This window comes from Lactuca saligna, chromosome 7 (assembly GCF_052625555.1).
Source record: "Lactuca saligna cultivar CGN05327 chromosome 7, ASM5262555v1, whole genome shotgun sequence".
NCBI classification, from domain to species: Eukaryota; Viridiplantae; Streptophyta; class Magnoliopsida; order Asterales; family Asteraceae; genus Lactuca; species Lactuca saligna.
Window position 1 is genome coordinate 81,488,842 of NC_136423.1, and position 12,302 is coordinate 81,501,143.

A 12,302-nucleotide genomic window follows, 5' to 3' on the forward strand; every position below is an offset into this window, starting at 1 on the left:
GTCCAGGCAGATCATCAGGGAAAACATCGGGATATTCATTAACAATGGGAATATCATTTACAGTTTTATTCTCCTTTCTTGTGGTCGTTATTTATACTCCGCTTGATGTCACACCCCCAAACGAAGGATGGCAGAAACATCCGGGGGTGGAGGACTTCATGTATAGTATAATAACAAGGAGTATAATAGTTATCAAAGTAATTACAACCATCTTAAATATATTGAGAAGGATACATGGTTTCATGAGGTACATGTTTTACCATAGCAGTAACGCCCATATCTTCAGGTAACTAACTTACATAAGAACTTTCTTGATTTCAAGGTCTACTCGATGATTTGGTAGCCATACTTGCGAGTAGCGGCGAATTGGTCCGCGTGTTTAGTGATTTACTTGACGAGTCCAAGTAGGGTCTTGACGAGTAGGAGCTGGCAGATGAAACCCTAAATCCTGGGGTTTGGGTACCCTATTTAAGGATCACATATTCTCCTTAGCCTCTCTTACTGCCTCTCTTGAATCCATAAAACCCTAATTCGTGTTTACCCTCTTTTGTGTGTGTTCTTGAACTTGAATGAAGATCCTTTGGAGTTAAGAGCTTGGAGTGCAAGAAATTGGAGCTAGTGGTTGTTGTAGATCCGGATTCTTCTTTGGGTTGGAAACATTTTGAAAGTAACAAGTTGTTACCTTGAATCTCCTTTGAGTAGAACCCCTCATGGTCGGGTTTAGAGCCCTTTTTAGGGTTTTGTGGTGACTCTCTGTGTTGGGTCAAGATCTGAGGTTGCAACCTCAAATATGGGCTCCTTTAGCCACTCTTTATCATAAAGTTCAGTATTTTCCAAGCTATGACCTATCCCATTGCCTTAAGCCACTCCTTTTAGTTTGTTTTGTGTCATACCATCTTGCATGCACGTAAAATTTGCAACTTTATGTGATCATCATACCCTAGAAGCTTAGATCTGAAGTTTGTAGCCGTTGCATGACTTAAAAAGCTTCTGTATGGATGAGGGATTTAAGGTACTCGGCGAATCACATGGTCGACTCGGTGAGTCATTTAAAGATGGTCATGGACTTGACGAGTTGGATGAACAACTCGGCGGGTATGATGAAGATTGCCTTAGACTCGGCAAGCCTGTAGAGCAGCTCGGCGAGTCGAATAGGGTTTTCTCCAAATCGTTAGGTGTGTATAAACTTGTATAGTTGCACGCGGGAAACCTCGACGAGTGGTCTCAGAGCGTCGATCGCGAACCTTAGGAACTTGATGAGTCACTCTGGTAACTCGGTGGGTGCGTGATTATTAAAGAAACTTGGTGAGCAGTTGAGGGTACACGACGAGTTAAGGTCAACATGGACTGTTGACCTTGAATGATGACTTTGACTTTGACCAGGAGTTGACCGCTTGACTTTTGAGGATAGTTTTGGAAATATTGGAGATGTACGAGTATAGTTTGTAATAAACATAGGTGGTGGTGTTCGTGTTAGTGATCTGAGAGTTTGAGCTTATTCCTGCGAGTCGGCATCGCAAGGTGAGTTATCCTCACTATAATCAAGGGTCTAAGATGCCAAGGCTGACCCTTTGGAATGTATCTGGTTATGTTATGCTAGAATGATTTGCTAGATTGGTACCCTAGAGGGTAGGATAGTATTATATGATATGTGATATGAATTGTTAGATCGGTATCCTAGTAGATAAGATGATATGACAAGCTATGTGGTAGGATCTGTTAGATCAGTATTGTCTGTAGACTGTTATGTGATTATCTGTTATATGTGCACATGTCTGTTTGGTGGTTGAGGTTTATCTGCTTCATGTAGAGGCCAATAGACCGGGGTATTCCAACCTATTGGTTGAGGGCCTGGGGTATTCCATCCCGACGATGATTGGACCCATAGTGTGTTGGCATTCCAACCTGCTGGTTGAGTGCCTGAGGTATTCCAACCTGATAATTGACTGGACCCATTGTAAATTTGTCTTAAATTTTATGGGTGTTATAAGTTGGTATCAGAGCCTTGGTTTGAGCGAATTGGAGGAACACTCGTGTGAATCCAGTCTCAAATCAAGGAAAGATTCTCATGATAATATTTTAAAAGGGTTTTCAAAATAACTAATGAGGAGGCGGAGTGTACGATCATCCGGAGCCATTAAGTAAACCCCAAAATACCATGCGAGTTATTTGATAATGTGATAAGTTAGCATAACAAGCTAGTACTAGGCAAGGGATCTTCAGGAATTGCATGATAGGATTGCCTGATATCATGTTGCCTGCTAGCCTAGGGTTTTCTTTATATGAGATTTACATCATTATTATAGTTACTTGTGTATGCATCACAATCATATATAATTAAGAACTTATAGCCTGAGAATGTTTGATCTAGCCTTATGTTCTTTTCTTAGTGATTAGGGCCTAGGGTAGGTTTGGATATTCGAAAGTCTATAGGGTCCAGTGTTATGTATGGCTAGCATACATCAGTGCTACAGGGTTGGTGGAAGTTTCATGGTCAGGTGATTGTGTGAGACCGGTAGGTCAGTTATGAGATAGTTAGCCTTCCTATAGGGGTAGGTTTTAGCGACCGCCATGTGTATGTTTAGTGTTAGGGCATTGTGGTGATACTCGAGACAAATATAAGTAGGTGTGGAAGGAAGTATGTGCTCGTACTACTGAAAGAATAGGACCCATACGTGTAGCAAGGAAGTCACAACCCCTAGGATTTTGTAGGGAGTTGGTTCCCAGTCATTTTGAGGATTTTTGTGACTGGATCAGGATCGGGATCGGGTAAGAGTGATCAGGATGACCCAGTGGCACCCGAGATTATCATCCAGGGAGAGACAATGATGACAAAGGATCGGGTCAGAGAGATTATTCGATATAAGGTGGTCGAGATTGTCTGGAGCTAGATACCAAAACTATTTGGGATAATTAAGTCCGCTATGATAGAGTACTTTGACGATAGATATGCAGACCTTGCTGAGATGGCTACCATGGTAGCTGCATCAGCTGTATCAGCGGTAGGAGGAGGAGTAGGAATCGGCCGGCGCTTTCAGTACGGGGACTTCGATAACATGAAGCCCCTTACTTTTGATGGGACTCAGTACCCCATCAAGGCCATGAGGTGGATCTTTGATGTAGAGGGGTGTTTTTTTCACTTGTTCATGCCCTATTTACCAGAAGATCAAGTGTGCCCTGAACCTGCTGAGGTTTGGGGGCAAGGATTCGTGGATATTGATGACTGAGTTGTACACTGATGACCAGAGAGCTGCTGTTACTTGGGAGCAGTTCAAAGATATGTTTCGAGCTCGTTACGTTCCTCAGGTTGAGAAAGAGAGATTGGATTAGGAATTTTTAAGTTTGATACAGGATGGAGAATCGGTGATGGAGATCATCTGCATGTTTATTGAGAGGGTGATGTTCTGCCCATAGTTTGCTTCCGAGTAGGCTCAGATGACTCGTTATCTGAGCATGCTTAAGACTTATATCTAACAATTTGTGTCTACCCAGCGATGTGGTTCTCTTCTGGAGTTATAGGAGGCTGCGAGGCGGTGTGAGTTGGAGATCGAGCTGCAGTTGAAGGAGCATCGGCAGGCCCCGACACAATCGCAATCGGTGCCGAAGTGATCCAAGGCCGTCGATACATGGATTGGAGGACAACCAGGCTGTACTTGTGGAAAGTATGGAAAGGTTCATTCAGGGGTGTGTCGAACAGGGAGTGGGTGCCACCGATGTGGAAAACAGGGCCATTTAGCCAGGGATTGGAGACAGCAGACACCAACTTCGGGAGTCAGGCTTTGTTATCATTGTGAGCAGGTGGGCCATATGAAGGCCCAATGTCCATTATTAGCCGGGAAGATGGCGCAGAATCTGAGGCCGACCACTTTGAGGATCGCAGATGGGAGGCTAGTGAAGGTGGAGCCTCCAAAGGCTCAAGGGCATACATTTCAGCTTACGGTCGCGGAGGCCATGGCAACACCGGATGAAGCTGCTGGTATGTTTCTATCATTTGCCTTAACTATCAGGCTGGTATTATGCTTATTTTGGTGTACCTGTGTTAGGTACATTATTAGTGAATTCATTGCCTGCTTTGGCTCTTTTTGACTTTGGAGCGAGTCGGTCTTTCGTATCCCATGCTTTTAGTAGGGAGATTAGTGCGCCAGTCGCCTATCTGGAGTGTCTGTTGCGTGTCTCTATCACCAACGAACACAGCGTTTCTCCTACTTCAATCTTCCGAGGATGTAAGATGGATATCTTCAGAGTGTCCTTCCCGACAGATTTGATTCCGATTCCCATGAGGGAAGTATGTGTGATCGTGGCGATAGACTGGATTAGTCGTTTTGGTGCCACGATAGATTGCAAGGGCCAGATAGTGGTAGTTCGAACCCCAAGTGGGGGAGAAATGATTGTATATGGGGAGGGCACCGGAGTGGGTTCCAAGTTCTGTGCGGCTGCCAGGGCTCGACAGTACATTCAACACGGGTGTGCAGGGTTTCTGGCGTATGTGGTCGATACGCAAGCCAGGGATTAGATTTCAGTTTCCAAGGTTCCAGTAGTCAGGGAGTTTGCAGACGTTTTTACGGAAGATTTTCCACAGATACCTCCTGAGAGACAGGTTGAGTTTAGGATCGACCTGGTGCCTGGTGCGGACCCTACCGCCAAGGCATCGTACCGGTTGGCATCGCCTGAGATGCAAGGGTTATCGTCATAGTTGCAGGAACTGTTGGGAATCAGTTCATTTGACCTAGCAGTTCTCCATGGGGAGCACCAATTCTCTTTGTCACGAAGAAGGACAGATCGTACCGAATGTGCATTGACTATAGGGAGTTGAACAAGTTGACGGTAAAGAACCATTATCCATTTCCAAGGATAGAAGATCTCTTTGATCAGTTGTAGAGTGCATCTTGGTTCTCCAAGATTAACTTCAGGTTGGGGTATCACCAGGTCCAGGTTAGAAACGAGGACATGGAGAAGACCGTGTTTCGAACTCGTTATGGTCATTACGAATTCGTGGTGATGCCATTTGGTCGCATCAACGCGCCGGTAGTGTTCATGGATCTGATGAATCGGGTCTGCAGACCGATGCTTGATCGCTCAGTCATAGTGTTTATAGCTGATATCTTGGTGTATTCCAAGACCAAAGAGTAGCACGAGGAGCACCTCAGGGAGTTGTTGGAAGTTCTGAGAAGAGAACGGATGTATGTCAAGTTCTCGAAGTGTGAGTTTTGGTTATGAGAGGTCCAGTTCCACGGACATCTTGTTAACCAGGAAGGGATTTTGGTCGATCTGGCCAAAATCGAGGCAATTATGCAGTGGGAGGTTCTGAGGTTCCCTTCGAATATCAAGAGATTTCTAGGGTTAGCAGGGTACTACCGGAGATTCATTCGAGACTTCTCCAAGATTGCAGTGTTTGTGCGAGGCTCCAGTTTTAACACTCCCCGAGGGAGTTGAGGATTTTGTGGTATTATGTGATGCATCCATCACAGGGTTGGGGCAGTCCTCATGCAGAGAGGACGAGTGATAGCTTATGCATTATAGCAACTGAAACCGCATGAGACAAGATACCCTACACATGATATGGAGTTGGGAGCGGTGGTTTTCACTCTCAAAATTTGGAGGCATTGCCTGTATGGGGTCCGTTGTACCATATATACGAACCACAAGAGCTTGTTACACATCATCGACCGGTAGAATCTAAATATTAGGCAGCGCAGGTGGTTGGATGTAGTTAAGGACTGCGATCGCGAATCGTTTACCACCTCGGTAAAGCGAATGCTTTGACACACAAGTCAGCTGGGTCTTCCACCCCAGCAACATGTATGAGGATAGCTATAGATTCCCTGCTTGTGGGATTGATCAGAGATGCCCAGGTTGAGGGCATGCGACTAGAGAACTGGAAGATGGAAAGGATCAAGGGCGAGAATGCCCGATGCGGTCAGGTATGGGTTCTAATGTCTAGAGGGGTCAGACAGACAGTTATGTAAGAGGCTCATAAGTCTAATTTTTCTATACATCCGGGGGCCACCAAGATGTACCGAGACCTGAGTTTGAGTTATTGGTGGCCTGGTATGAAACGAGAGATCGCTAGGTATGTCGAGAGTTGCTTGACCTGTAGGATGGTCAAGGCCGAGCATAAGAGGCTGCATGGTTTGTTGCAGCCTCTCTAGATTCCCATGTGGAAATAGGAGCAGATCACGATGGATTTCATTACCAAACTACCAAAGATGGCGAAGGAGTTTGATGTCATATGCGTCATTGTAGATCGATTGACCAAGAGTTCCCATTTCTTGGCAGTACGGGAGAGTTCTTCGGCCGAAAAGTTGATCGTCTTGGATGTTCGTGAGGTATTCGCTCGCCATGGGGTTCCGGTCTCCATTTTCATAGACTGAGATGTTAGATTTACCTCCCTTTTCTTGCAGAAATTCCACGAGGAACTAGGCACACAGCTACACTTTAGCACATCGTTTCATCCGCAGACCGATGGTTAGAGAAAGCAGACCATCTAGACCCTTGAGGATATGTTGAGGGCATGCGTCATTGATTTCGGTGGGAGATGGGATTCCCACCTATCTCTCACAGAGTTCGCCTACAACAACAACTATCATTCCAGCATTGGCACCCCGCCTTTCGAGCTGTTGTATGGGAGGAGATGTCCCACTCCAGTTTGTTAGGGCGAGGTCGGGCACAGGGTGATGGGGCGGACGGAGGTAGTATTGCAAACTACCAAAAGAATCCAGCAGATCATGCAGCGATTGTAGACCGCCCAAAGCCGATCGAAGAATTACGCCGACAGACGCCGTTCTGAGTTAGAATTTCAAGTGGGTGATATGGTACTCCTGAAGGTCTCACCCTGTAAAGGTGTTATCCGCTTCAGGAAGACATGGAAATTAGGTCCCCCTTACATTGGGTCATTGAAGATCATTTACAGGGTCGACAAGGTGGCTTATAGGTTAGAGTTACCGGAGGAGCTCAGTCGGGTACATAGCACATTCCACATCTCGTAGCTACGAAAGTGCATCATGGATCAGGAGGCGGTGGTGTCATTGGATGATATCCAGGTTGATGAGTTCTTAAATTATGTGGAGAGGGTGGTGGCCATTCTTAAAAGGAAAATGAAAGTACTCTGAAACAAGGAGATACCATTGGTGAAGGTGCAGTGGGAGCATCGGAGAGGATCCGAGTGGACGTGGGAGTCAGAGGCCGAGATGCGGGAGCATGACCCGGCATTGTTTGCCTAGCCAGACTTCGAGGAAGAAGTCTAGTTCAAGTGAGGGTGAATTGTAATGCCCCGATCTTTAGGTAATTGACTTACCTAATAACATTCTTGATTTCAAGGTCTACTCGAAAAGTTGGTAGCCCTACTTGTCGAGTAGCGGCGGGTTGACCTGCGTGTTTAGTGATCTACTCGACGAGTCCAAGTAGGGACTCGACGAGTAGGAGCTGGCAGACGAAACCCTAAATCCCAGGGATTGGGCACCCTATTTAAGGATCACATATTCTCCTTAGCCTCTCTTACTGCCTCTCTTGAATCCAGAAAACCCTAATTCGTGTTTGCCCTCTTTTGTGTGTGTTCTTGACCTTGAAAGAAGATCCTTTGGAGTTAAGAGCTTGGAGTGCAAGAAGATGGAGCTAGTGGCTGCTGTAGATCCAGATTCTTCTTTGGGTTAGCAACATTTTGAAGGTAAAAAGTTGTTACCTTGATTCTCCTATGAGTAGAACCCTTCATGGTTGGGTTTAGAGCCCTTGATTCTCCTTTGTGGTGATTCTCTGTATTGGGTCAAGACCTGAGGTTGCAACCTCAGATCTAGGCTCCTTTAGCCCCTCTTTATCATAAAGTTTAGTATTTTCCAAGCTATGACCTATCCCATTGACTTAAGCCACTCCTTTTAGCTTGTTTTGGGTCATACCATCTTGCATGCACGTAAAGTTTGCAACTTTACGTGATAATCATGCCCTAGAAGCTTAGATCTGCAATTTGGAGCCTTTGCATGACTTAAAAAGCTTTTGTATAGATGAGGGATTTAAGGTACCCGGTGATTCTCATTGTCGACTCTGCAAGTCATTTGAAGATGGTCATGGACTCGATGAGTTGGATGCACAACTCGGCGAGTCTGATGAAGATTGCCTTAGACTGGGTGATCTTGTAGAGCAGCTCGACGAGTCGATTAGGGTTTTCTCCGAATCGTTAGGTGTGTATAAACTTGTCGAGTTGCACACGGGAAACCTCGACGAGTGGTTTAACAACATCGATCGCAAGCCTTAGGAACTCGACGAGTCACTCTGGTGACTCGGGGGGTGGGCGATTACTAAAGAAACTCGGCGAGCAGTTGAGGGTACTTGACGAGTTAAGGTCATCATGGACTGTTGACCTTGACTGATGACTTTGACTTTGACCATGAATTGACCCATTGACTTTTCAGGATAGTTTTGGAAAGATTGGAGATTTACGAGTATTGTTCGTAATAAATATAAGTGGCGGTGTTCGTGTCAGTGATCTGAGAGTTTGAGCTTATTCCTGCGAGTCGGCGTTGCAAGGTGAGTTATCCTCACTATACTCAAGGGTCTAAGGCACCAAGGTCGACCCTTTGGAATGTATCTGGTTATGTTGTGCTAGAAGGATCTGCTAGATCGGTACCCTAGAGGGTAGGATAAAATTATATGATATGTGGTATGAATTGTTAGATCGGTATCCTGGTAGATAGGATGATATGATGAGCTATGTGGTAGGATCTGTTAGATCAGTATTGTCTGTATATTGTTATGTAATTTTCTATTATATGTGCACATGTTTGTTTGGTGGTTGAGGTTTATCTGCTTCGTGCGGAGGCTAATAGACCAGGGCATTCCAACCTATTGGTTGAGGGCCTGGGGTATTCCATCCCGAGGATGATTGGACCCATAGTGTGTTGGCATCCCAACTTGCTGGTTGAGGGCCTGGGGTATTCCAACCTGATGGTTGACTGGACCCGTTGTATACTGTGTTTATGATAATATGTATATTTGTGAGCATGGGTATTTTGGGGGAACTCACAAAGCTTTCGGGCTTATAGTTTTAGATTATTGTTTCAGGTACATCAAGGGATCGAGGCAAGGCAAAGGCATGATCGTATCGCTCCTTACATTTTGATATGTATTCTGGAAAACTATGATAAAGAATATTTTGGAAACAAACTTGTAGTAACTATTGGTTTTTAAATGTTTTTGGAAAGTTTAAATTTGGCTTAAGTTTTATGGGTGTTATAATAGCGTTCCATCCTCAGTAGCTGGTAGTCACCTGTTTTTTTGATTACTTTAAAATACAAGTTATTTTGAAAGGGTGTCAATAATAAAGTTCGTGAGTACATATGCTTTTGTATATAGGGTTGAAAAACCATTCATTGTAAATGTAATGTATGCTTAAGAAAAATCCAATGATTTTCTTTATAAATGTAGTGTATTTTTCGTACTTATAATAGTGTATGCAATTTTAAGTTAATAAAACCTTTTTGAATGTAGAATTTACCGTAAACCATATGTGTCCCTATGTGAGTTATTATAACCATAGTATTTACATAGTAACCTGTTACAACGTTCTTCAGGCGTCGGAATGTTATGACATTTGTCACCCCAGACCTGCTGGTCTAGCTGTTGCAAGCAGCTTAGGTGTGGGTTGTTAATCCCAATATAGATCTATATACAATTATCTCACTCTCTCTACAAGAGACTCTTGTTATAACTACATGATTTTAACCAGTACTCTTAGAGTACAATGAAGTAGTGCCTCACAACACGATTTAATGAGTTTAAAGATATTATGAATGAAAATCCCCTTTTGTAGTGTAAATGGAAACTTCCTTAGTATGTTTGTAGTGTTAATGTACCATAAACTATACCTATTATAGTTTATCATATATGTTTGTAGTGAATGAAAACCCTTATGATAAATGATTATTTATGTTTCTTAAAAGTATACTTAACAAGAAACAAAATCAATATGTAGTTATTGTTGTTATAGACTTTGCTCAACATGTTACAAAGTGTTAATAAACTAGTAAATTGTTTTTACTAGTTTTAACTTTTCTGTCACTGATTTTATAAAAATCACAGAAAAATCAACGGAGGTCAAAAACTGAATACGTAAACTCTTGAATTTCATAAAATGTGTCTAGTTTTTTCAGAATTTTTATTATGATTTTTAGTGGTCTCTAACCAGTGTGAAAAAATCCATCTTCACAGACTAACCCAAAATCATTTCTGAAATGATAGACAATTTTGCAAAAATTGTCACAAACTCTTGAAAAATCGTATGAATGTGTGAAAGTAGTCATTAGAAATTTATAAACTATTGAACATTTTTGAAAAATATTAAGTTTAAGGTGGTCAAAACATTTCGAGAATGGATCATAACTTTTATGTTGAAAGTTGTTAATTGAGTTAGAATATGTTTTGGTGTTGTAACTTGTATTATCCCCATTAAAATTTGATGACAATGTGAAAAGATAGGGTTATGAACTCACCTTGAGTGATTTCTTGTAGATTGGAAGGTTTAGGATGAAGTATTTCTAGTCAAGAACACTTGAAAAACATTTGAGGTTTTCACAATACTATGCACAATTATATGAATATTTGTGTTAATGATCACGATTAGAATAATAATGTGTAGAATGTTTAAGAGTGGGATGAATATACTTACCAAAATAAATTGAGAAATATTTCTCTAGAACTTCATGGGGAAATTGGTTTCCAGATATAGAGGAAGAGAGAGGGAGAGAGAGAGAGAGAGAGAGAGAAAGAAAGAGAGAGAAAGAGAGAGAGAGAGAGAGAGAGAGAGAGAGAGAAGAAGAAGAAGAAGAAGAAGAAGAAGAAGTTTGCTTTTGGTGAAGGCAATTGAGATTTTTGGGATGTGAAGAATATAGATTTCTTAGGTGGATTTAATTAAGGAAAATCTTATAGAGTGTCGGGAAGAGTTGATATGGTCAATGATTTGACTAGGTAGAGTGTGACTAGTGACATATAGTGGGTGCGGGGATGGCTTGGTGTCAAAACTTTATTAAAAAATTCAACGAGCCTTTGATGTTGGAACCTGAAACTGAACCTCTAGCAATCCTAAGTCCCAGTGCCAATTCCGAAGTATGCATATGTTCCGAAATGAAGAATGGTCCGGAGTCAAAAGTGAAGAGTGGCTCAGAATCTGTTCGGACCTGGAGAGAAGAAGATGAGGAGCTTAAATTGAAGGCACTCCAGAATAGACCTCATGTCCGGAATATGTGCTGATCCGAAGTCACTGTATTTTGTGCTTGTACAGTTAATGAAATTTGTCTTTGTATTGATATAACATTTCACAAGCATTAGTCTTTTTGTAATATTAGACAATCAGAATGTCAGGAACATTTCTATTGTTCGGTCCTATGTTAGTTTCCTATTTTATTCAATGTAACCTCCACTCCTATTTATAGGACCTTTTAATGCAAAGTCAAAAACGGATCTTTCACTTACTTTGAGCGTTTATTAAATTACTTCAGTTCTCTCAAAAACATTCTTCATGTTCTTCATTTAATATCTTTACCTTGATCATTATCTTTTCTCAACATTTATATCTTAAATACTTTGTTAGGGGTATTTATTCAGACTTGACTGGTCTTGCTAGACTTGACTAGAACAATTATTAGCAAGCAGACATTGATCTTAAGCATTCATTCAAGGTTTGAGTTTTCAAACCTTGTCCTTGCGCATCAAATCATACTTGTTCTCACAATTGGTATCAGAGCTTGAGTGGTTGTCATTTGAATCCACAAGAACAGATTATCATTGATTTGAAACTACCTTGGTATTTCAATCATTTCTATGTTCAGGATAAAAGTTCATTTCTATACCACTTATGCTCAACATATCATAATTTCAAAGAATTCTTCTAATCCTCAACAAATGTATTCAATCCAAATAGAAAATAACATGGGTTGCCCTACGCGTTCCTCATTGCTAGTTCTTGAAGAATGATCGTTGGAAAGTAAGAATGGAGAGAGTTTTACTTGGAAAAGAAAAAGGTGAATCTATTTGGAGATCCTTCATAGAAGCCCACATGTTCCAGTTTGAACAATTGTAAGAGATGTTGCTTCTCAGCTTATGGGTCAAGATGAGACTAGTCCAACTCCTTTAACAGCTAATGATCTTGAGAAGTTGCTTATTGATCAAATTGCCTTCTCTGAAATGGTGTTTGGTGTTCTTCCTTCTCTTTTTTAGCACATCAAATTATGCAAGTTAGCTAAAGAGATCTGGGACATACTCTAAGATCTATTTGAAGGGTTATAGAATACGAAGGATAAACAGTTGACTTCGGCTGT